Source organism: Crocuta crocuta, unplaced genomic scaffold, assembly GCF_008692635.1.
Source record: "Crocuta crocuta isolate KB4526 unplaced genomic scaffold, BGI_CrCroc_1.0 scaffold761, whole genome shotgun sequence".
NCBI lineage: Eukaryota > Metazoa > Chordata > Mammalia > Carnivora > Hyaenidae > Crocuta > Crocuta crocuta.
Genome location: NW_027528354.1, coordinates 777,723 through 800,683, shown reverse-complemented (window position 1 = coordinate 800,683; position 22,961 = coordinate 777,723). Strand labels below are relative to the sequence as shown.

General features: G+C 40.9%; 1 non-coding gene across 1 annotated transcript; it reads right to left on the bottom strand.

Moving 5' to 3' along the window:
* Positions 1 to 9,839: 9,839 nt before the first annotated feature.
* TRNAC-ACA (transfer RNA cysteine (anticodon ACA)) lies at positions 9,840 to 9,924 on the bottom strand. Its single transcript has one exon. It is a non-coding gene; the product is annotated as a tRNA-Cys (tRNA).
* Positions 9,925 to 22,961: the final 13,037 nt, after the last annotated feature.

The following is a 22,961-nucleotide window of genomic DNA, read 5'->3' as shown; positions in this document are numbered from 1 at the left end:
AAAAGGCCGCGGAGAAAGCGTCATTTTCATCACATCATATCAAGAGTATGCACTATCGACATGACTTATCACTGTTGATGTATGTCAGGTTTCGCCACTGCGACTCAAGAGAATTTTTTAACTGCCTTTTCCTCCTGGGTATCAATCATTTCGTTCTCACGTTTCCGTACAGCAGCAGTCTCTAATCCTGTGCTTTTATAAGAACTCCACTGTGTGTCCGGCTGTACCATGTAGTAACTGCTTGTCATTCTGTTACTGAGGGGAGGGATTTGTTCTTGCTTTTGTCCTTTGTGAGCAAGTTTCTGTGCTTGTGTGTGTGTGTGTGTAAAGGGTAGTAGGTAGCTTGTTGGTGGCTTGTTAATTCATCCAAGGACTCTGCTGACCAGAATGTATGAGTTCTATGAGGGCTCCAGACCAGTGCTGGAGCAGTAACCAGCTGAGGGGACTTAGCAAGTGACCATGCTGGGGCTTTAAGGGGAGATGAGTTTAGAAAATAAACTTCCCATGGGCCTCAATTTTCTCAATGATGAAATAAAGTGGGGGAGATGGATTCTGTGAGTTCCAAGGTCACTTCTCACTCTGAAACCAGGGATCTGGGGTCAGAGGGCAGGAAAATAAGGTGGGTTCTCTCTTCCTGTGTCAACTTTATTTCTTTAATAATTCATTACAAGCTAAAGCATTAAAAAGAATCCTGATTCCTAGTCCCTGGAGGTATTTCTTTGGCTGGAGTCTCTGGTTTAATGAAGATACAAACATTCTTGTGGGAACAGATCCCAGCTCGTTCTTCGCCCACACTTGCTTCCACAAGAAGCTTGGCCCCGTTTCTTCTCAGCCTCTGCTGTGTTTCTACATCTTTCTCGCTCCTTTGCATACAGCTGTGGTGAGAGAGACTCAAACGGTTTACTCTTTACCCTCCAGGAGCATTTTTCTAAATTGAGGTGGAAATACACCTGGTACATAAGTCCCTTTCTGCCCAAAGCTGTCCCCATTTCTGACTTTATTTTAGGGTCAAAGTCAAAGTCTGAAAATTTCATTCTTGCTTTGTGAACCTGAGAGAAAAATCACAGTGCATTTTGCGTGTGTGTGTGTTTGTGTGTGTGTGTATCCTTGATCATTTGCCACAAAATAAAACCTTGTGGAATGTATGCCTTTTGTTTTTCAAAGTTTCTTTAATTAACCCCTATATGCTGGCTCAATCACACTAAATATTTACTGTATACTGTTGCAATATTTCCTTTTTCAACAATGTACCCCTACATTCTTCTATACAACTATTAACTTTTGTAAGTTCAGAACTTGCCCATTTGTCATGGGCACCGAATATGCTACCTTTTGGCTCCAGGTAGAAAAGGAAAAATCTAGGAAAATATTGTCATGCTCCAGTTTGTCTTGCACTCATTTCTCCTCCTTGGAGATGGAGACTTAAGGTTATTCTTCTATCAATTTTTCCTTGTCTTTCTGTAGCCCCATTTAAGAAAAAAACCCTTTTTGTGTGTTGTCAATTCCTCTGGGTTCACTTACATCAGCTTTGGCTGGGTTGATGTTTAAAACATTTTCAGAGGGGTAAATAATTTATTTGAAAGCTAGTGGAGAAAGGCACTTAGAAAAATTAAACCAACTGAGTGAATTTGAAAGAAAAGATGTTACTGGGAACCAAATAGTTTAAAGAAGAGGGAGGGATCTTCCTTTCAAAAGCAAAGGTAAATGTCATTTAAGTGTTACTTTATATATTTTTTTCATAGATCTTATTTGAAGATTTACATCAGTACAGTTGTAAATATGTCCAAATAAGTAAACATGCCTTTAAAATATTGGCTTAAAGATATTCTTCTAAGCTTTGATATTGTCTTGTGACATGTTTATATATTACCATTGTGAGTAGATTTACTAGCTCTTTAAATAATTAAATACCTTTCATGTCCAATTTGTACAAGTTCTCTGGGATTTTGCGAACCTATCCTGGATTTCTCCTTTATCTATCTATCTATCTATCTATCTATCTATCTATCTATCTATCTATCATCTATCTATCTATCTATTTAAGTGGACTTCATGCCTAGCACAGAGCCCAACTCAGGGCTCAAACTCATGACCCTGAGATCAAGATCTGAGCTGAGATGAAGAGTCGGATGCTTAACCAACTTGAGCCACCTAGGATCCCCTCTAATTTGTTTTTATTCTAGACTCCCCATTACCTTACTCTACTTAAATCATATATAGAACTATCCCTCATCTTGGGTTCTCATCTTGGTCTCTAGGGAGAATTCACATAAACCTAGGCAAGAACCTAGATGCCCCATAACAGTTTTTGTATATAACACTGCATCTTTTTGGCTCTAGGGAAAACATTTGTGAAAATGTGATTGTGAAATCATGGTAAGAGTAGCAACATTAACATAAATCAGAAGAAAAGGAAAAAAGGACCCATAAACCTCTCATCCATCACAATAAATCCAACTACTTTCATTTTTGCTTATGACTTTTTCTATCTGTGTAAGCATGGACACATAAACAATGGAAATGTTGCTGGGCTCTCCAATGTATGTTTGCATTTCTCTGAGGTCAGACCAAAGTAATGAGAGTTGTTATTTCCAGATGCTCAGGCAATTACCCCAAACTATTTGGCTTTGAACTTTCTGAGGAGATAAAAATGCTTTTTGCATTCTCTACCAGAAGCTAAATGTGACAATGTTTTATTCTCAACCCAGCTACTTAATATCCCCCCAAAATGTATTTTAAAGTTCTTTCAAAATATGTTTTCCAAAAGTTTCAAATCTATCTTTTTTCTGTCTTTTATTAGAAGCTGATGAGTATTTTAAAAAAAAATGATAGCATACTGGAGGCTTTGTCTTACAGTGTACAGATCTGAGTTTGGATTTTTTAGGCATTTATTTTTAAATCTAAATGATTTCTTCCATTGATCTGCCTATAGGTCCTAACCGATGAAAGTGACAATAAATACCTTAAAATCCAGAATTTAATTTTTTTTCTTTATTGTTTGAAAGCCTTACTCTCCCTCATAACTGGACTTAATGCAGTGTATTTGTGTTTTATTATCCTGAGACATATGGCTAAGCAACTTTATCAAACCCACAAGGCTTTTGAGTAATGTGAGCCTCTGATTCCCTCAGGTTCTTTTTGGCGCCATCAATATTTCATTGTTTACCATTTGCTTCATGGTTTGGCACATTTCCTATCCTCCTCCCAACTCAGTAAAACTGTAGTTCCCACAGCAGCTTCGGGGAATGAGGCGGGGGAAGTCGGTTGGGGCCTTCTAAACAGACACAGGCACAGGCACAGGAGTCTGAACCTAAAGGCTTAAAATGAATCTATGGGACTCTGTGGGCCATGAAAAAGTGCTTGGGGAGTTGGAGTTGAAATACAGGAAACCATGCATTTTATGCAAAGACTCTTCTCTCGATTCACTTGGAACCTCAGTGTTTCTTTTCTTTTTTTTTAAATTAAAAATTTTTTTTTAACATTTATTTATTTTTAAGAGTGAGAGAGACAGAGTGTGAACGGGGTGAGGGGTGGGGGCTAGAGAGAGAAGGAGACACAGAATCCGAAGCAGGCTCCGGGCTCTGAGCAGTCAGCACAGAGCCCAATGCAGGGCTCAAACCCATGAACCACGAGATCATGACCTGAGCCAAAGTCGGCCGCTCAACCAACTGAGCCACCCAGGCATCCCGGAACCTCAGTGTTTCTGACATAAAACTGTGACCCTTAGAAAATCAAACTACGTGAAAGTATGTTTAAGAATTTATGTGAATGTTCTTGAAAAAAAACAATAAGCGAGTTTAATTGGAAACTGGTTTTATACATTTACATTGGCTACCAGCCCAATAAAGAGTGAGATTTTATTCTGATATTGCCTTGGGCATCCAGCAAAAAATGTTTTTAATTATCACTGACTTGGATGGCCTTTGTTGCTACACAGTAGGCCTTGATGGGCTACCTTTATGCTAGTAATAAGAAAACTCTATTGTCATCATCTGAATACAGCTCCTCATTAAGAGAAAATTCAGCTTGTCCTTTTTTATTTTAAACTATTTTTTAAGTTTATTTATTCATTTTGAGGGAGAGAGAGTGCACATGCATGCACAAGCAGAGGAAGGGCAGAGAGACAGAGGGAGAGAGACACACCAAAGTGGGCTTTTTGCTGTCAGCACAGAATCTGATGTGGGGCCCGATCCCACAAACCACAAGATCATGACCTGAGCCGAGATCAAGAGTCAGACACTCCACTGACTGAGCACCCGGGCACCCCTCAGCATGTCCTCTGATGCCTAAACTAGCACCTATCTCCCATAAGGCCCTTTTCTGTCTGAGGGTCAATGTGGTTGAACCCACCGTGCATGCTGTTATTGTGTACTAATGGCCTGGGTGCAGTGAGGATATGCGTTTTGTACTCAGGAATGCTGAGTCCCCTATACTGGAGTGAGATGCGTGGTTGTCACACCTAGATGTAGTTTAGCCTGAGTATGCCATCAGGCCTACCATAGCCTTCTTCATCTTGCGCTGATGCTGTTTCCCAGGGCAGCTCAGCTCTAGCACGTGATGCCCACGTCTTTATTCCCCAGAAAGTCACCGTCTTTTCCTATTGTGTTTGATACCTTGCCATCCACAAAAACAAGGATGGTATGTATGTGTGCACAGAACACTGTGGCATATTGGGTATGCTGCTGCTGTATTTTGACGCTGATAACTGGGAGCATTTGATCATCAAGGTTTACACAACAATCACTTGGCCAGACAGTGTACACTACACAATTCGATGACCCAGTAGAAAGTATTTCTTGGAAATTCCTAATTAATGATATTCTTTGGTAGTAGATGCAACCTCAAAAACAAGAGCCAGAAGGTGTGGGAACATTACTAGACTCCTATCTGGTTCTTAATAATTGGTTCAGTTCAATATATATCAAAATATTATATATTTTGACATTTTAGTCAAAATGTCACTCAGAGCAATGCCACTCAGATCTGTATATTCCCACTTGTCCTCATCAGATTCCAAAAGCAGGGATGGTCTTTGGCAAATGTATGGCTCTACCCTTTCAGGTTCCTGATACAACTGTACTAGAAGACAATATCCTTCTGTTGTTCTGAGTATCACTAGGGTGTCAATGTAATATTGGATTTTTCCTGTGGCATAATACATTTATTCATTCCTTTACCCCTAGCTACTCTTTCTCCTTCTCTCCATATGTCAGTGATTTTTTGCCCAAACTTTTCCACCATTTGAAGGGATGTTAGGTTCAACTACTGTGCTGGTCCAGAGGGCTTCTGCCTCAATCCACTCCTGTTCCACAGAGTGGGGTTACACAGTACAGAACTAGTGGGCTTTGTAGAGCATTGAGCAACACAGCTGCCTCCATGGTCAGTGTGAATTTTGCCAGATAGAGTGAAGGCACGATTCAACCCACAGGTCCTTAGGAATTCTGGCATACAGATTTAAAGGCATGGCTAGAGTTTCTTGGTGGGCATCATCGCTACTTTCTCCTGCTTTTGGTACCCACAGTTGCGGTCTTGGTCCCCAAACGACCACCATCAATTAGAAAAAAAGAAAGTTGAGGTGATGTGGGGATAATTGTATAGTCATACTAGCATCCTCCCCATCCCTTGTCCCCCAAATTCTCCAGAGAATCAGAGGAATCTAAGGAGTGGGGACTCCTCCTTGGTTCCCCCCCCACATTGAGTGTGAGCACACACTCTGAAAGTGTGTGAACCAGCCTTTCATGCCCTTATCTCCCCGATTGTGGATAGTAAATGTTCAGTTGCTCCAGCCAACCCTCTATGAAACCACTACTCTGAGGATGATAAGCACATGACATGCCCATTTGTGTGAGATCAGTTTGCCTACTCTTATTAGACACTATGGGCTATAAAAGACATCTTTGGTCTAAAGAAATGTAACTCAGGTGTCCAAACTGACATAGTATCTTCTGATCTGGTCCTTTTAGGGTATTTCAAGCATTTGCATTACCATAGGTATGTNTATGGGCTATAAAAGACATCTTTGGTCTAAAGAAATGTAACTCAGGTGTCCAAACTGGCATAGTATCTTCTGATCTAGTCCTTTTAGGGTATTTCAAGCATTTGCATTACATTACCATAGGTATGCAAATCCCAGTCCAAATTAAGTGTCTCTTCCATCAGGACCAATTTATAGCCTCCCAGCACTACTGGCAGTGACCCAGTATAGTCTACTGGCCAGCTGTACGCAGGAGGCTTCTCTTGGGAATCTACCCCATAGCCACCTGTGGTTTCTGTCTTCCTACCTGGCAGACAGGAGAGTTCTGGTTGGCATCTTGCACCTCTGGGAGTGCAAGAGGGATTTGCTGGTGATCAGCCTCTCTCTGCTTTGCTGTAGTTTCCCACTGTGGAACCAGTTGAACACCTTAGGCAAATGCATCAAGATAACCAATTGCTGATTCCAATCACTTTCCAAACTGAGAAAGAAATTCTTCTAATGGGCATCAGCATGTCCTATTTAATGCACCACTTAAATTCCCATAGAGCTGTGTCCCATATGGATATCCATTTAATAATCCTATCCTTCATTTTCCATCTGCCTGACCATATGGCCAAGCCACTGGCCACTGCCCACGAGCCAGACACACTCTGACTTCGGGGTTTTCATTGTTGTTCAATTCCTCCAACACTGCAAGGAAAATAGATGTAATCCAGCCCACTGAACAGACTGGTTCTCACCTTCTTCAATTATAGTTTTTCATCAGCTGGTCACGGTGCACAGCCTTCCAAAGAGGATGTTGCTTGTACTTCAGAACTGCCATCCTTGAACCACTCAGCTTTTTGTAGGTCAGTCAAAAGCCGCTCGTATGACATCACCAATATGTCAATAGGATCTGGCGGCTCTTCAGACAGTTCCAAATTTGGCCCTCTAGAAATGGGGCTATGCATCCCTGAGGACCACAAGAACCTCCTTTCACTCCCCTGGGAGCATGTTCCTGCATAAGCCATTTCTATTTTATAGTGGAGCTCTTCTTGGTACTGATTTCCTTATTGGGATGTTTCTCTGACATCACCCAACATACTGTGTATATTTCAGGTTTCAAGATTATTTTATGTCACTCAGTCACAGAGTCAGTTTCAATTAATGCCCGGTAATAACAGGCCAGTAATTCTCTTTCATATGGCACGTACTGTACTGATGCACCTGGAAGTTTCCTGGCCTCGAATTCCAGCAGTCACCCCAGGGCAGTAATTATGGGCTATTGTCATAAGCTCTAGCCTCTGTTAAGTGTGAGTTTGCAGATACTTCCAAAATCATATCTGAGTGTGAATCATAAGGGCCCCATATTGATCAGGCCATCACTTTTGGCTACCATTAAGTGTCCTGTTCAAATATAGCCTTCTTTCAGGTAGTTTTACGATTGGAGCAAGCAGTGTTCTCAAATGTAGGATCTGTGCCCTCCAAATCCAAGCACTGCAACAAGCACTGTGCCCCTCCCTTAGTTCCAGGGGTAGGCAGTGACAGCTGGTGGTTTTTAGTTGTCTGTGGAATGTCAGACGTGGCTCCTTCCCACGTTACTCCTAACAATGTCATGGTTTTGGGTGGGCTCTGGGATCATTGCTGGATTGGTCAACCAGCATCTGTTAGTTATGTGTGTCACCACTGCATTTAAGTGGTCTGGGCTTGTTCCTCAGTTTCTAATACTATCATGATATCATCAATGCCGTGTATTATCAAACCAAATTATGGCAGTAAGCTAGTGAATTCAAATAACCCTGTGGCAATGCATATGGAATCCTTCTTATATGAAAGCAAACTGTGGTTGGCTCTTTTCTGAGATTGTGATCAAGAAAAAAGCATTTGCAAGAATAATCAAGGAATACCAATATCTTTGGTCTGTATTTTTTGCAGTGTTGAAACCATACTGCCAATGCTATAGGTGTTGCTATATTCAAGCCTTGATAATCTACAATTAGTCTCTATGAGCATATCTTTCTCATGGGCCACACAGTACTAACATACAGAGATGTCATTAATTAAAGTGGAAATCTGCTCTGTCCACCAGGTAACCACTACTGTGTCGAATTAACAATCTCTATGGGCACCAGCAAATCTATAGGCTCTCATTTAGCATGTCCAATTAATAATAGCTAAAGGGTACACTGACATGCCTTCAGTTTTACAATACAAGATAAAGGAAGTGTTCCTCAGTCAGTCATAATACCCACCCCAATAATACATTCGGGTAGAGAAGACACACTATCTCACATAAAATCTGTTAAAACAACCTAATTTTCATCCAAACTTTCACCTTAATCCCATCACCATTGCATCCCCATATGATCCCAAGCTGATTGTGGCTCCCTTTAGGACCTCCCCAGTAGGTTTTGAAGTTATACATTGGGATCCTGCATCATGGAGTCCCAGAAAAAGTTTTGTTCACCCCCTGGTCATTTTAGCCACACATGTGCACATGGCCTTGGGTTCTCAGCTAGGGAACAGGCCAAGACACCCTGGTGCTTTTATCGATCNCTCATTTAGCATGTCCAATTAATAATAGCTAAAGGGTACACTGACATGCCTTCAGTTTTACAATACAAGATAAAGGAAGTGTTCCTCAGTCAGTCATAATACCCACCCCAATAATACATTCGGGTAGAGATTATCGATTTTCATCCTGATTAATTTGACTGACCATTTCCACCAGTGATATGATGTCATGTTTTTCATTGTCATCTTTGCCTTCCAGTTTTTAAATTTCTTCCAAACTAGGGTAGATGGAGTAGATTTGTTTAGAGCCCTTCAATGTTGGGAATAGCGGGAGTTGCAATCAATCCTCTCAACCTCCCATAGTGGTGGATTAAGATCTGTGTTTCAACCTCATCAGTGTCCTTCATGTTCATTTCATTTGCTAATAACTATTGAAAGACTCTTCTCTGCTGGGACTACTCCCTTGACTATCCTTCCTTTCCCCCATTCCTTTGTGAATGGGTCTAATTTTCTTAGACTACAGATAAGCTGAAAAAACAATTCTGATATGGTTCATTAGACTGTTTCTTGACTTTGCAACAGTATGTTTATATGGGGTGTCTATGCAAAAGGGGCTCCCTTAAATCACAGCATTTGCTCTCACCTGGGTAAAGGGCATATTAAGTTGATGAACATCCTGATCATCATAAAGCTAATTTAGCATGAATTGCATATGCAGCCTATGAACTGCCTCATCTGGGCAGTTCCATCTGACACTTAGAGGTGTGAACCACCAACTTACCTTCTCAGGGTAAACAAACTTTACAGCGGCCTTTATCCCATCTACCAGGCTGGCTGTCTCTTCTGAAACAACCTGCTGTGTGTTTGGATCGCATACCGCCATGTTTGATTATTCAATGGTAAGCTGTGGGTCCTGCATCAACCAAACATGCTCTTGTACTCTGCTGTAACCGCAATCAAGAGACTGTTCCTCAGTTAGTCACTCTTACAAACTACTTCAGTAAAAGTTCTTCAAGAAGTGATGATATCAATCTACAAAGCGAGACCACTCCTTCACACTATGACCTCTGGTTTAGTAGTTTCTTGGTTTTACACACTCTGAACATCCCCTTCCCTCCACCATTTGGACTGCTTTCTCGGTTTCCAGAGGTTGTAGGGGCGTAATCTGTTGTTTGAGCATGACTTGTCTCTTTGGTAGTGGCCATAGGCTAGCAACCATAGCTTTTTTAAAAAATTTTTTTCACTTAAAAAAATTTTTTTTATGTCTTATTTATTTCTGAGAGAGAGAGAGCATGAGCAGAGAAGGGTCAGAGAGAGAGGGAGACACAGAATCTGAAACAGGTTCCAGGCTCTGAGTTGGCTGTCAGCACAGAGCCTGGCGTGAGGCTCGAACCCACGAACCGTGAGATCATGACCTGAGCTGTAGTCAGACGCTCAACCAACTGAGCCACCCAGGCACCCCTTCACTTTTTTTTTTTTTTTAAATTTACTTCCAAGTTAGTTAGCATACGGTGCAATAATGATTTTAGGAGTGGATTCCAGTGATTCATCCCCTGTGTATAACACCCAGTGCTCATCCCAACAAGAGTCTTCCTTAATGTCCTGTACCCATTTAGCCCATCTTCCAGTCCCTCCAGCAACCCTCAGTTTGTTCTCTGTATTTAAAAGTCTCTTATGTTTTGTCCCCCTCCCTGTTTTTATGTTATTTTTGCTTCCCTTTCCTTTATGTTCATTTGCTTTGTATCTTAAATTCCACCTATAAGTAAAGTAATATATTTGTCTTTCTCTGACTGACTTAATTCACTCAGCATAATACCCTCTAGTTTCATCCACATTGTTGCAAATGGCAAGACTTCATTCTTTTGATTGCTGAGTAATACTCCATTGTGTGTGTGTGTGTGTGTGTGTGTGTGCGCGTGTGTGTAGATAGATAGATAGATAGACCACATCTTCTTTATCCATTCATCTGTCAGTGGACATTTGGGCTCTTTCCATACTCTGACTATTGTTGACAGTGCTGCTATAAACATTGGGGTGCATATGTGCCCCTTCAAAACAGCACTCCTGTATCCCTTGGATAAATACCTAGTAGTGCAGTTGCTAGGTCATAGAGTAGTTCTATTTTTAACTTTTTGAGGAACCTCCATACTGTTTTCCAGAGTGGCTGCACTAGTCTGATTTGAGTATGGCCCAGCACTAGGATTCACCACGATGCTCCCCTTTACTTTCACTTTAGTTATTACAGGTAAAAATAGCAAGGGATAGTATATTAAACTTCTTTCTTGTCACTTTTCTTTCTTTTTCTTTTTTTTTTTTTTTTTTTTTTTTTTTTTTTTTTTCTGTACCCAATGAGCCAGCTCTTTGGGAATTTGGTCTGTCATTTCCAAATTTCGTTGGTAACTTTTACCTCCACTAACTGATGACAGTGTACCTTCTTATTATATTTCCATTCTGAGAGATGAGACAAAGGGCAGAGAGCTTAGGTAACTTGCCTAAGGTCACACAGCAAAAGAGGAACAGTATTTGAAACCAGGCTTATCTGACTTCAAGGCCTTGACCTTAACCTTTAGCAAAACTCCCTCCTGTGAAGTAATTCTAAACCTTAAAAGCTAGAAGATTGTATTCCATTGGGCATTTCTTACATTATTCCATAGAAACTCCCTCTTTCCAACCAATCCCTTCTCCTCTTTTTGCAATGGGCTGTCCCCTCCATCTTGCTCAGCTTCAGAGGTTATGTGGGGAACAGGAACATCCTCTGAACTATCTTTGGGCCCCTTCTGTTTCCACCCCAGGGCCTCTGCTGGGCAGGAAGTGGCAGTTCAAATAGACCAGTGATTTTTAAACTTGGCTGCAGATTGGAATTATTTGCGGAACTTTAAAAAATGTTAATGCCCAGTCCTACCCTAAACAGTCTGATTTAATCGGGTGATTTCTGTCATCATTTATTCAGGCTGCTAAATAGAATGCCATAGCCTGGATGGCTATCTTCTGTTTTTTCTAAAGAACAGAAATTTATTTCTTACTGTTCTGGAGGCTGGGAAGTCCAAGATCAAGACACCAGCAGATTTGGTGTGCGGTGAGGGCCTGCTTCCTGACTTAAAGAGGCTGTGTTTTTGCTGTGTCCTCACATGGTGGAAAGGGACAAGTAGCTCTCTGGGACCTCTTTCACTAAGGGCCACTAATTCCATTTATGAGGGCTCCAACCTTATGACTTAATCACCTCACAACGAGCCCACTTCCAAATACCATCACACTGGAGACAAGGCTTCAGCATAGGAATTTGGGGGGCATGCAAGCATTCATTCTCTAGCAGTTTTTTATGGGTTGAATGATTGCTCCCAAAAAGGTATGCTTACTTCCCAGAAACTGTGAATGTAACCTCATTTAGAAAAGGGTCTTTGCAGATGAAATTAAGTTAAGGATATTGAGGTGAGGTCATCCTGGATTATCTCAGTTGTCCCTAAAACCAATGATAAATGCCCTTACAAGAGCCACCAGGGGAGAGACACCTGGAGAAGAGGTGAAGGCCTTGGGAGGGTGGAGTAGAGATCGCACCCCTGCGCCACAATCCAGGGAACGCCTTGAGGCACCAGAAGGGGGAAGGGACCAGGAAGAATTCTCCTCTAGCGCCTTCAGAGGAAGCACAGCCATGCTGATACTTCGATTTCAAACCTCTAGCCTCCAGAAATGTGAGAGAATAAAATTCTGTTGTGTCAGCCATCCTGCTTGTGGTAATTTGTCAGTCACAGGAAACTAACACAGGTAGGTGTGGCCTGGGCATTGTGTATTTTTAAGAGTTCCCTCGGTGATTCTGACAGGCAGCCAGGGCTGGGAACTAGGGGAATAGGGTGTTTCACAAGTGTCTCTCCTGGCAGTTTTCTTCAGCTTGGGGCTCAGATGCTTTCGGCAATATTAGGATGTCTTCTTAATTACATTTTTATTATCTTTTAGCAAAGTAAATATTTGATGCACTGTGAGAGCAGCCAGGGTATATGGGATTTACAGTAAGGAAATAAAAAGCTTTACGTACAGATATTTTGGTATCTCTTTTTTAAAAAAATTGTTTATTTATCTTGAGGGAGAGAGAGAGAGAGGGAGCAGGATGAACACATAAAGAGAGAGTCCCAAGCAAGTTCCACACTGTTAGTGGCTGGAAGGCCACCAGGTGCCCCAGTATCTTCTTCTTCTTCTTCTTCTTCTTCTTTTTTTTTTTTACAGTTTATTTATTTTGATGGAGAGAGCAAGTGTGCACAGTGGGGGAGAGGCAGAGAGAGAGAGGGAAAGGAAGAATCCCAAGCAGGCTCAGTGGGTCAGCACAGAGCCCCACGCAGGGCTCCATCTCACAAATTGTGAGATCATGACCTGAGATGAAATCAAGAGTTGGATGCTTAACTGACTGAGCCACCCAGGTGCCCCTGGTATTTGCATCTGAAGTACACCCCTATGCCCAGAATGTTTTCCTCTGAGGCTGTTTGGGCCGTATCTGCAGTGTTCGTTACTTCTTTGTTGGTTTTAGGAGTTATCCTGCCCCTTTTTTCTCCTGCCTTCCTCACCTCTGCCTGCTGCCTGTCTCTGGGCAGTTTATTCTAGGGCTCCTCAGCACCTCTGGCCTGAGGAAGGAGAAAGGACAAGTGCCAGGTGCATACGTGCAGCTTCTCTGCAGGGCTGAGGAAATGTATGGGCTGGGAGGAAATGGCCACTGTGAGGTTTCTGGTGTTTTGCCCTGTCACCACATCGCTGGACAGGGAAATACTGTTTCTAATATACATTCACCTTTTGATATAAAACTTTTGATATAAATCTTGAGAAAGAAGATGTTGGGGAATGATAGGGGTACTTATATTCAAGTACAGAGACTTGGTTACTCTTTTAAGGGGGTGGTGAATAATTGAACTGACAGTTTGAGAGCTTCCAGAGGGTTGGGATTCAATACAAGTTTAATAGTCTCAGAAGCCTATGATTTCTCCACCATACCCTGCCTCTTAAAAAAAAAATATGTAAGTGTAAAAATATATATACTGATACTGACGTATTTATACATATGTACTCATGTATGCATATGTATTTATATGTATATAAATACATTCCACAATGCGGATGACCCTTAAAAACATTATGTAAACTGAAAGAAGCCAGACACAAAAGAATACATGATGGATGATTCTATTTATATATAATGTCCAAAAAAGGCAAACCTGTAAAGATAGAAAATAGACTGGTGGTTGCCTGGAGTTGGAGGTGAGAATGGGTACTAACTGTGGTTGGAGAAGAGGAATCTTCTTGGGGTGTTGGCAATGTTCTAATGGATGAAAACATGATTTTGCACAACCTGGTAAGTTTACTAAAGATCATGGAATTGTACACTTAAAATTATGTTACAGTATATAAATTATAGCTCCCTAAACTTCTCTAAATACATAAACATATGCATACACATACACATATACATATACATATAATATATCTAATTTAACCCTGTTACTATCCGAGTGCATGTTAAATTGTGTAATCTTTAGTATAACATGCTCATGGCAAGGCCTCATTTTCTCTGAAGGGATTGGGCACCAGGCATCTGCCTAATCCTGTGAGGTCAAGAGGACAGAACCTGCTAGAGCAATCCCAGGCCCAGGGGGGTTTTTTCACTAGGTCTTCAGGTTAGTCCAGGTTCTTTGTCCTGCCAGATAGTTTGGAAAAGTGGCCCTGGTTTTCTCTCCTTTCAGCACCATGCTAGGATGTATACAACAGTTTTATTATAGTTATCCACAAGCAAATCATTAAAGTCATATTACTACTGTAGATTCTATTAGGGTCTTGGTTTTACTTCCCATATCAGTCAGGATGAAGTGGGCTAAGCTGCAGTAACAAAAGACATCCAAATCACAATGGCTTACAAGAACAATGGTTTTTTTAAATTATTATTTTTTTATGTTTATGTATTTTAGAAAGACAGAGCACAGGTAGGGAAGGGGCAGAGAGAGGGAGACAAAGAATCTGAAGCAGGCTCCAGGCTCTGAGCTGTCAGCACAGAGCCCGATGTGGGGCTTGAACCCATGAATCGTGAGATCATTACCTAAGTCAAAGTCAGGCGCTTAACCGACTGAGCCACCCAAGTACCCCAAGAACAATAGTTTATCACACACAGTACATGACTTTGAGAGTTGGTGGGAGGCTTTGCTCCGTGTCATTCTTAGGGACTCAGGTTCACAAAGTTTCCACCATCTAAGACATTGCCAGTGAGGAAGGAAAGATGGAGAATTACACATATTGGTTCTTAAGTGCTTCTACCCAGGAGTCACAGGCGTCTTTTCCAAAGTCACATGACATCAGTTAACTTCAAAAGAGCAGAGAAGTGTAAACCTCCCTCCTGCTGGGAAATAGAAGGGAACAGGAAGCAGGTGGTCAATAACAATGCTTGTCACACCCACTTTCACCAGAAGAGGCATCACAGTGTTGAGGACTCACAAGCTGCCATCTGCTGGATGAGGGTGACCATCTGTCCTGTTTTGCTTACAGGGTTTCCTCATGTTGAGGCACATTTAGTGCTAAAACAGCGAGAGTTTCATGCCAGTCGAGATAGTTGGTCAGTCTAGTCTGGTTTTGCCTTGGGTTGCACGTTATGGACATGGAGGATGGGGGATCTCTGTGCCTGTGAATACTCCTTTCAGAAAATCTGAAAGCTCTAGTCCAGGTCCTGGAGTAACCTGGCAAAGCCTTTTGAGCCTTTTTATTAAAAATTGGGGTTACAATAGAGACTGCTTTAAAAGTTCTCACTGGTCCTGGGCCTTAAGATAGAATCTGAGTACTTGCCTCCCCTGGCAGGGTCTGGAACTTCCCTCGCTCACTCCAAAGCCAGCACTGAGTTGGTCTCTCATCCTGAGGGAGTTACCTACAGTTGATGAAGCTTGAGACTTAGAGCCGTTCACTTACATGGGGCCCTTCATGTGTTTGCATGCTCAATGTGTTTTTGTAAAATTTCTGAAGTAAGATATGTTTGTATTCTTTTTTCTGAGAGAGGGCTTCCCAAATTATATACTCTTCAGCCCTCACAAAACCTAGATTGATTCCAGATTGCACCAGAACAGGTCCACTATATTCCTCATGACTCAGAGTGCCAACGGGCATGACTTGGGGCACCTGGATAGCTCACTCGGTTAAGCGTCCAACTTCGGCTCAGGTCATGATCTTGTGGTTTGTGAATTCAAGCCCCACATCGGGCTCCGTGCTGATGGTATGGAGCCTGCTAGGGATTCTCTCTCTCTCTCTCTCTCTCTCTGCTCTTCTCACTCTCTGTCTCTCTCTCAAAAATAAATAAAAATTAAAAAAAAAAAGAGTAAGACTTTCCTCAGGAAAACCTTCCCCACCTTTCTGTGTTTCCTTTTCTCCCTATTATGCATTTTCAGAGAACCATGGACCTCCTATTCATAATACTGGAGTTGCAATTTTAACATTGGTTTGTGCAATTATGTGATTAAAGTCTATCTCCGCTAAGTGATTGCCCACTCCAGGAAGGCAGGGCCCACTTGTCACTGTATCTCCGGCCCCTGCCAGGGTGTTTGGCACATAGTCAATAAATGTTTCATAAAAATAGTGTCATAACACTGTGTATACTGCATGCATAATATTTATTTTAGTTAAGTTTCTTTTGAAGGATTTGTTGTACCCTTACACATAATTGGAGATGAACCCAAGGTTTGTAAAACTGAGGCTGAGTGTCATTGCTCCAGGCTACTCTCTAGATACTGTATCTAGATGTATCTAGATAATGCAGGTTAACACACATGCAACACTAGTGTGGTCACCATTTCTACTGGGGGAAATTAAACTTCAGTTGCCCAAGAATCTGAAACTATATCATTTTAATATTCCACATAGCTCTCAGAATTCCTTGAAATATAGGTAGGAGAAAGCTCAACAATAATACAAAACCCAGAAAAATAATCCTTGTTATAAGTGGACACTATAATTCAAGTTTTATAGTCATTATACACTTTTCTTCATTGTAGCTCCAATCTAGTACTTCAATTATACAATCTTTTTCAGTAGTAGTAGTAGTTAACATATATTGAGCACTTAATTTGTGCCAGGACCTGAGCTAGTTACTTTACATACACTAGCTAAATCCTAACAATATGCTTATGATACTACTATCCTAACTTTACAAAGAACAAAACCGAGGCTCAGAGGGGATAAGTAACTTGTCCAAGGTCACAGAATGCTTAAGCTCAAGGAGGAAAAGACTACTGGTTATCCTAATATTCATTCTTTCTTTACTAGTAAAATCTCTAAATTTTAGTAGAACACAGAGCTGCCCAGTATAAAGCCCGAATTCTCTAGTTCCCTTGGATCTAGCCACAAGACTAAGTTCTGACCAATGGCATGGGGCAGAAGTCATTCATGAAAGGAAGGGGCCTATGCTTTCATTCTTTCTTCCTTCCCCACTGGATGGAAAGTAGACTTGGTGGTAGAACTGGGAAAAACTATCTTGATGGTTACTGCCAATCTAAATCACTGGATTCGAAGCCAAATCTGTCTGATGCTAGAGCCTATACTAAGTTAGGCTTTCCAACATCTTTCTTTCTTTTTTTTTTTTTTAATTTTTTTTTTTTAATTTATTTCTAGGAGAGAGAGAGACAGCATGAGCAGGGGAGGGTCAGAGAGAGAGGGAATGACAGACTCTGAAACAGGCTCCAGGCTCTGAGCTGGCAGTCAGCACAGAGCCCGACGCGGGGCTCAAACCCACGAACCGCGAGATCATGACCTAAGCAAAAGTCGGACGCTTAGCCGACTAAGCCACCCAGGCGCCCCTCCAACATCTTTCAAAGGCAACTGTGTTTATGAGAATTTAGCAGAACTCATAGTCCACCTGGGAAGCAAAAAGGTTTTGGCAATGAACCTACATGGAGATGGTTGTAGACTCCCATACTTACTTATCTGTAAAATGGGAATGATGACAGCAGCTACCTCACAGGGCAGATGCAAGGTCTAAGCAAGACAATACATGTGAAAGAGCCTAACCCACACACAATTGCCTATAAAAAGGCAGTAAAAATTAGTGATTATTATTATTATTATCCAACCCTTTTTTTAGTATATGTGCTGCCGAAGCAAGCACACAATCAACTGTATAATGTTGATAACATCGTTGATAGTACCAAAGATGGTTTGAGATAATATATTAAAAATGTTTAGTGTAGTCATGGGACACCTGGATGGCTTAGTGGGTAGAACATGTGACTCTTGATCTTGGGGCTGTGAGTTTGAACCCTACATTGGGGGCAGACATTACTTAATAAATAAAAGTTTTGGGGTCACATGGGTGACTCATTCGGTTAAGCATCTGACTTCGGCTCAGGTCATGATCTCACGGTTTGTGGGTTTGAGCCCCAAGTTGGGTTGGGTTGTGTTGACAGCTCTGAATCTGGAGACTGCTTCAGATTCTGTGTCTCCTTCTCTCTCTGCCACTCCCTTGCTTGTGCTCTTCTCCTTCTCTCAAAAATAAACATTAAAAATTCTTTTTAAAAATTTAAAAAGTTTTAAAAAAATTATTCTGAAAAATGTTTAGCATAGTCTTTTGCATAGAGTAGGCACATCACAATGGCAATTATTGCCAACACACACATATTCAGAATAGCAAAGAACCTTGCTCTTCCCAAAAAAGGCAAATAAATGAATATGAATAAAGTTATTTCAGTTTAGATTGGGATAGTGATAGTATTGATTATCATATATTTGCACAGCAGGGACTTTATAATAGTAAAAAAGTGTAATAATCTTTTCTCCACAGCTGTAGCTGAAAGCTTACTTCCTTGGGCAGGCTTTGTCAAAGATCTTTGACCTTGAGGCCTCACCGATTAACAACCCTGTTGAAAAACGTCTTTCCCTTGGTGTAACATCAATGACAAAGAAAGAATGGAGTTAGTGGAATTCATAACAGACAATGAGGGAGCCACAGGGTATGACCTACTATTAAGAGAGATAAAAGTAAAGTATTGTGTCTTTCTAGAGAAAAAATAGAAAAGACTCAGTATTTGAGAAACTCAAAACTAACATTGATTTGGCGAACAGAAGACTTGAAATGTGGTCTAATCTTTGTCCTGGTCCTTTAGCTAGCTGCCTTTGTACCTTCTAGAATTGGACACAGGTTCTTGCAGAAGAATTTATAAAGTATGAGGACAAAGAACAAATAATTGAATTGGTAGTCATGTTAGTTCTTCAAAAATAGTTCAAAAGAAACATTAACATTTTTCTCAGTTACTTTTCTGCAGCTGACTCTAAACAATGAAACAATTTTAGCTTTGTCTGTTCTTCCATCTGGGCTCCTGTGGTATTTTTTATGGCTCATGAATATTCCTGGTAATAGTTTTAGCATACTACAGGGTGAGAAGGGGGATTCTGGGACCAGCAGAATCATGGTGGGTGATTCAATTCACTTAGAAGTATGTTTGTGGAGAGATACCGGAGAGAAGAGGAACACGTTTAACTGGAATAACACATTGAACTTTCAATCTACTTTCACATGCATGAATTCATTTGACTCTGGTTACAGGTTATTGTACTCGAAGCTTGAAGGTTTGTGGTCTTAGCACTCACATTTTGTGTCTCTCTTTTCCAAGCTATTAAATGGAGATAATACTATTTTCCTTCCCGGTAACACAGAGCTGTTTTGTGGCTCAAATGCAAACATATGTGTAGACATGCTTTGTAAACTGTAAAGCTCTGTGTAAATAGAAACCATCATACTAAAATAATATGAAAGAGAAGGGAACAGAGGCTGTGAGATGTTCCTGGACTTGCTAACAGTGACTGCGCAGGTAATGGCAGAGCTGGGCTCCACCATTTCTCCAAAGAAATACGTAGGCAGTGGCCATCTGTCATTCTTTATGGCCACCAGGCAACTGAACTTCCTGGCTTGTGCTTTGACGACTCCCTCCCCTTCAGAGGCACCATCCCTCTGAGGTCATTACTTAAACTGACAATGCCACTCCCTTTCCTGGCCTCCCCTAAGCTGGGCCCTAGGAACCTTCTGCCTCTGCCTCGTGCCTGGGCTTGGAAGCCAGGGAGAAAGGGGCTGTGCCCACATGGGCTCCAATGGTGACTGAAGCCTGAGGCCCAGTGGTAGCTGTCCAGGCTGCTGTCCTCACTGGGCCCCTCTGTGGAGTGATTTGGGGTGTTGTTCCAGATAGCAATACCCCCAATCTGGCCCTCCTGGAGAGTCTTTAAAGCAGTGCTTCTCAAAACTGTGCAGTGTTGACAAATCCCAGGAGGTTGTGTGAAAATGTAGATGGGGACTCAGTAGGTCTGGGTGGGCCTGGGATTCTGCATTTCGAGTAAGTTTCCAGGTGATGCTGCTGCTGCTGCTGGCCTGTGGATCCCACTTTTGTGGCAAGGCTGTGCTAAATTTGTTTTCAGCTCAAACTAACACCCTGACCTATACTGACAGATTCTGTATCTGTCAGTATAGGTCAAAAAACAAAAATGGAGAGGCAGAGTTTATACATAAAATGATACTGAAACACATTAAAAGGAAAATTTCCAATTTTTCTGGAATTACAAAAAAACCCCATGTGATATTTAATTTTAGAAATTAAGGTGAGTTATAAACTCAAAATGGATGAAAGACCTAAATGTAAGACAGGAAGTCATCAAAATCCTAGAGGAGAAAGTAGGCTAGAACCTCTTTGACCTCAGCCACAGCAACTTCTTACTCAGCACATCTCTAGAGGCAAGGGAAATGAAAGCAAAAATGAACTATTGGGACCTCATCAAGATAAAAAGCTTCTGCACAGCAAAGGAAACAATCAACAAAACTAAAAGGCAACCAACGGAATGTGAGAAGATATTCGCAAATGATATATCAGATAAAGGCTTAGTATCTAAAATCTATAAAGAATTTATCAAACTCAACACCCAAGAAACAAATAACCCAATGAAGAAATGGGCAGAAGACATGAATAGATACTTTTCCAAAGAAGACATCCAGATAACTAACAGACACATGAAAAAATCCTCAACATCACTCATCATCAAGGAAATACAAATCAAAACCACAATGAGATACCACCTCATACCAGTCAGAATGGCTAAAATTAACAACTCAGGCAACAACAGATATTGGCGAGGATGTAGATAAAGAAGAACACTTTTGCCCTGCTGGTGGGAATGGAAACTGATGTAACCACCCTGGATAACAACATGGAAGTTCCTCAAAAAATTAAAAATGGAACCCACCCTATGACCCAGCAATTGCACTATTAGGCATTTATCCAAAGGTTACAGGTGTGCTATTTCAAAGGGACACATGCACCCCAATGTTTATAGTGGCGCTATCAATAAGAGCCAAATTATGGAAAGAGCCCAAACGTCCATCGACAGATGAATGGATAAAGAAGATGTGGTATCTATACTTATCTGTATATCTATCTGTATATCTATCGATCTATCATCTATCTATCTATCTATCTATCTATCTATCTATCTATCTATCTATATGTATCTGAGCATTACTTGGCAATCAAAAAAACCCACGAAAACTTGCCATTTGCAACAATGTAGATGGAACTAGAGTAAATTATACTAAGTGAAATTATCCTATCANAACTGTGCAGTGTTGACAAATCCCAGGAGGTTGTGTGAAAATGTAGATGGGGACTCAGTAGGTCTGGGTGGGCCTGGGATTCTGCATTTCGAGTAAGTTTCCAGGTGATGCTGCTGCTGCTGCTGGCCTGTGGATCCCACTTTTGTGGCAAGGCTGTGCTAAATTTGTTTTCAGCTCAAACTAACACCCTGACCTATACTGACAGATTCTGTATCTGTCAGTATAGGTCAAAAAACAAAAATGGAGAGGCAGAGTTTATACATAAAATGATACTGAAACACATTAAAAGGAAAATTTCCAATTTTTCTGGAATTACAAAAAAACCCCATGTGATATTTAATTTTAGAAATTAAGGTGAGTTATAAACTCAAAATGGATGAAAGACCTAAATGTAAGACAGGAAGTCATCAAAATCCTAGAGGAGAAAGTAGGCTAGAACCTCTTTGACCTCAGCCACAGCAACTTCTTACTCAGCACATCTCTAGAGGCAAGGGAAATGAAAGCAAAAATGAACTATTGGGACCTCATCAAGATAAAAAGCTTCTGCACAGCAAAGGAAACAATCAACAAAACTAAAAGGCAACCAACGGAATGTGAGAAGATATTCGCAAATGATATATCAGATAAAGGCTTAGTATCTAAAATCTATAAAGAATTTATCAAACTCAACACCCAAGAAACAAATAACCCAATGAAGAAATGGGCAGAAGACATGAATAGATACTTTTCCAAAGAAGACATCCAGATAACTAACAGACACATGAAAAAATCCTCAACATCACTCATCATCAAGGAAATACAAATCAAAACCACAATGAGATACCACCTCATACCAGTCAGAATGGCTAAAATTAACAACTCAGGCAACAACAGATATTGGCGAGGATGTAGATAAAGAAGAACACTTTTGCCCTGCTGGTGGGAATGGAAACTGATGTAACCACCCTGGATAACAACATGGAAGTTCCTCAAAAAATTAAAAATGGAACCCACCCTATGACCCAGCAATTGCACTATTAGGCATTTATCCAAAGGTTACAGGTGTGCTATTTCAAAGGGACACATGCACCCCAATGTTTATAGTGGCGCTATCAATAAGAGCCAAATTATGGAAAGAGCCCAAACGTCCATCGACAGATGAATGGATAAAGAAGATGTGGTATCTATACTTATCTGTATATCTATCTGTATATCTATCGATCTATCATCTATCTATCTATCTATCTATCTATCTATCTATCTATCTATATGTATCTGAGCATTACTTGGCAATCAAAAAAACCCACGAAAACTTGCCATTTGCAACAATGTAGATGGAACTAGAGTAAATTATACTAAGTGAAATTATCCTATCAGAAAAAGACAAATATCATATGACTTCACTCATATGTGGAATTTAAGATACAAAACAGATGAACCTAAGGAAAGGGAAGCAAAAATAATATAAAAACAGGGAGGGGGACAAAACATAAGAGACTCTTAAATGCAGACAACAAACTGAGGGATGCTGGAGGGATTGTGGGTAGGCAATGGGCTAAATGGACAAGGGGCATTAAGGAGGACACCTTTTGGGATGACTACTCGGTGTTATATGTAGGGGATGAATCACTGGAATCTACTCCTGTAATCATTATTCTACTATATGCTACCTAACTTGGATGTAAATTAAAAAAAAAAAAAAAAGAAGCTCAAAGTCAGTGATAGAGTGACAAGAGCTTGTCTGTACCTCTGAAAAGATATCCACAAGTACACAGTGGACCAAGTGTGCAATCTCCCTGGGCGTATCAGAGGGTCCTATTTTCCTTACTTTGAAATCTGAACTGGTTATTCTAAAAGGGAAATCATTGCTGAGTGAGGGAGAAGCTAATACAAAGTTGTGAAGGTGTAAAAAAAAAAAAA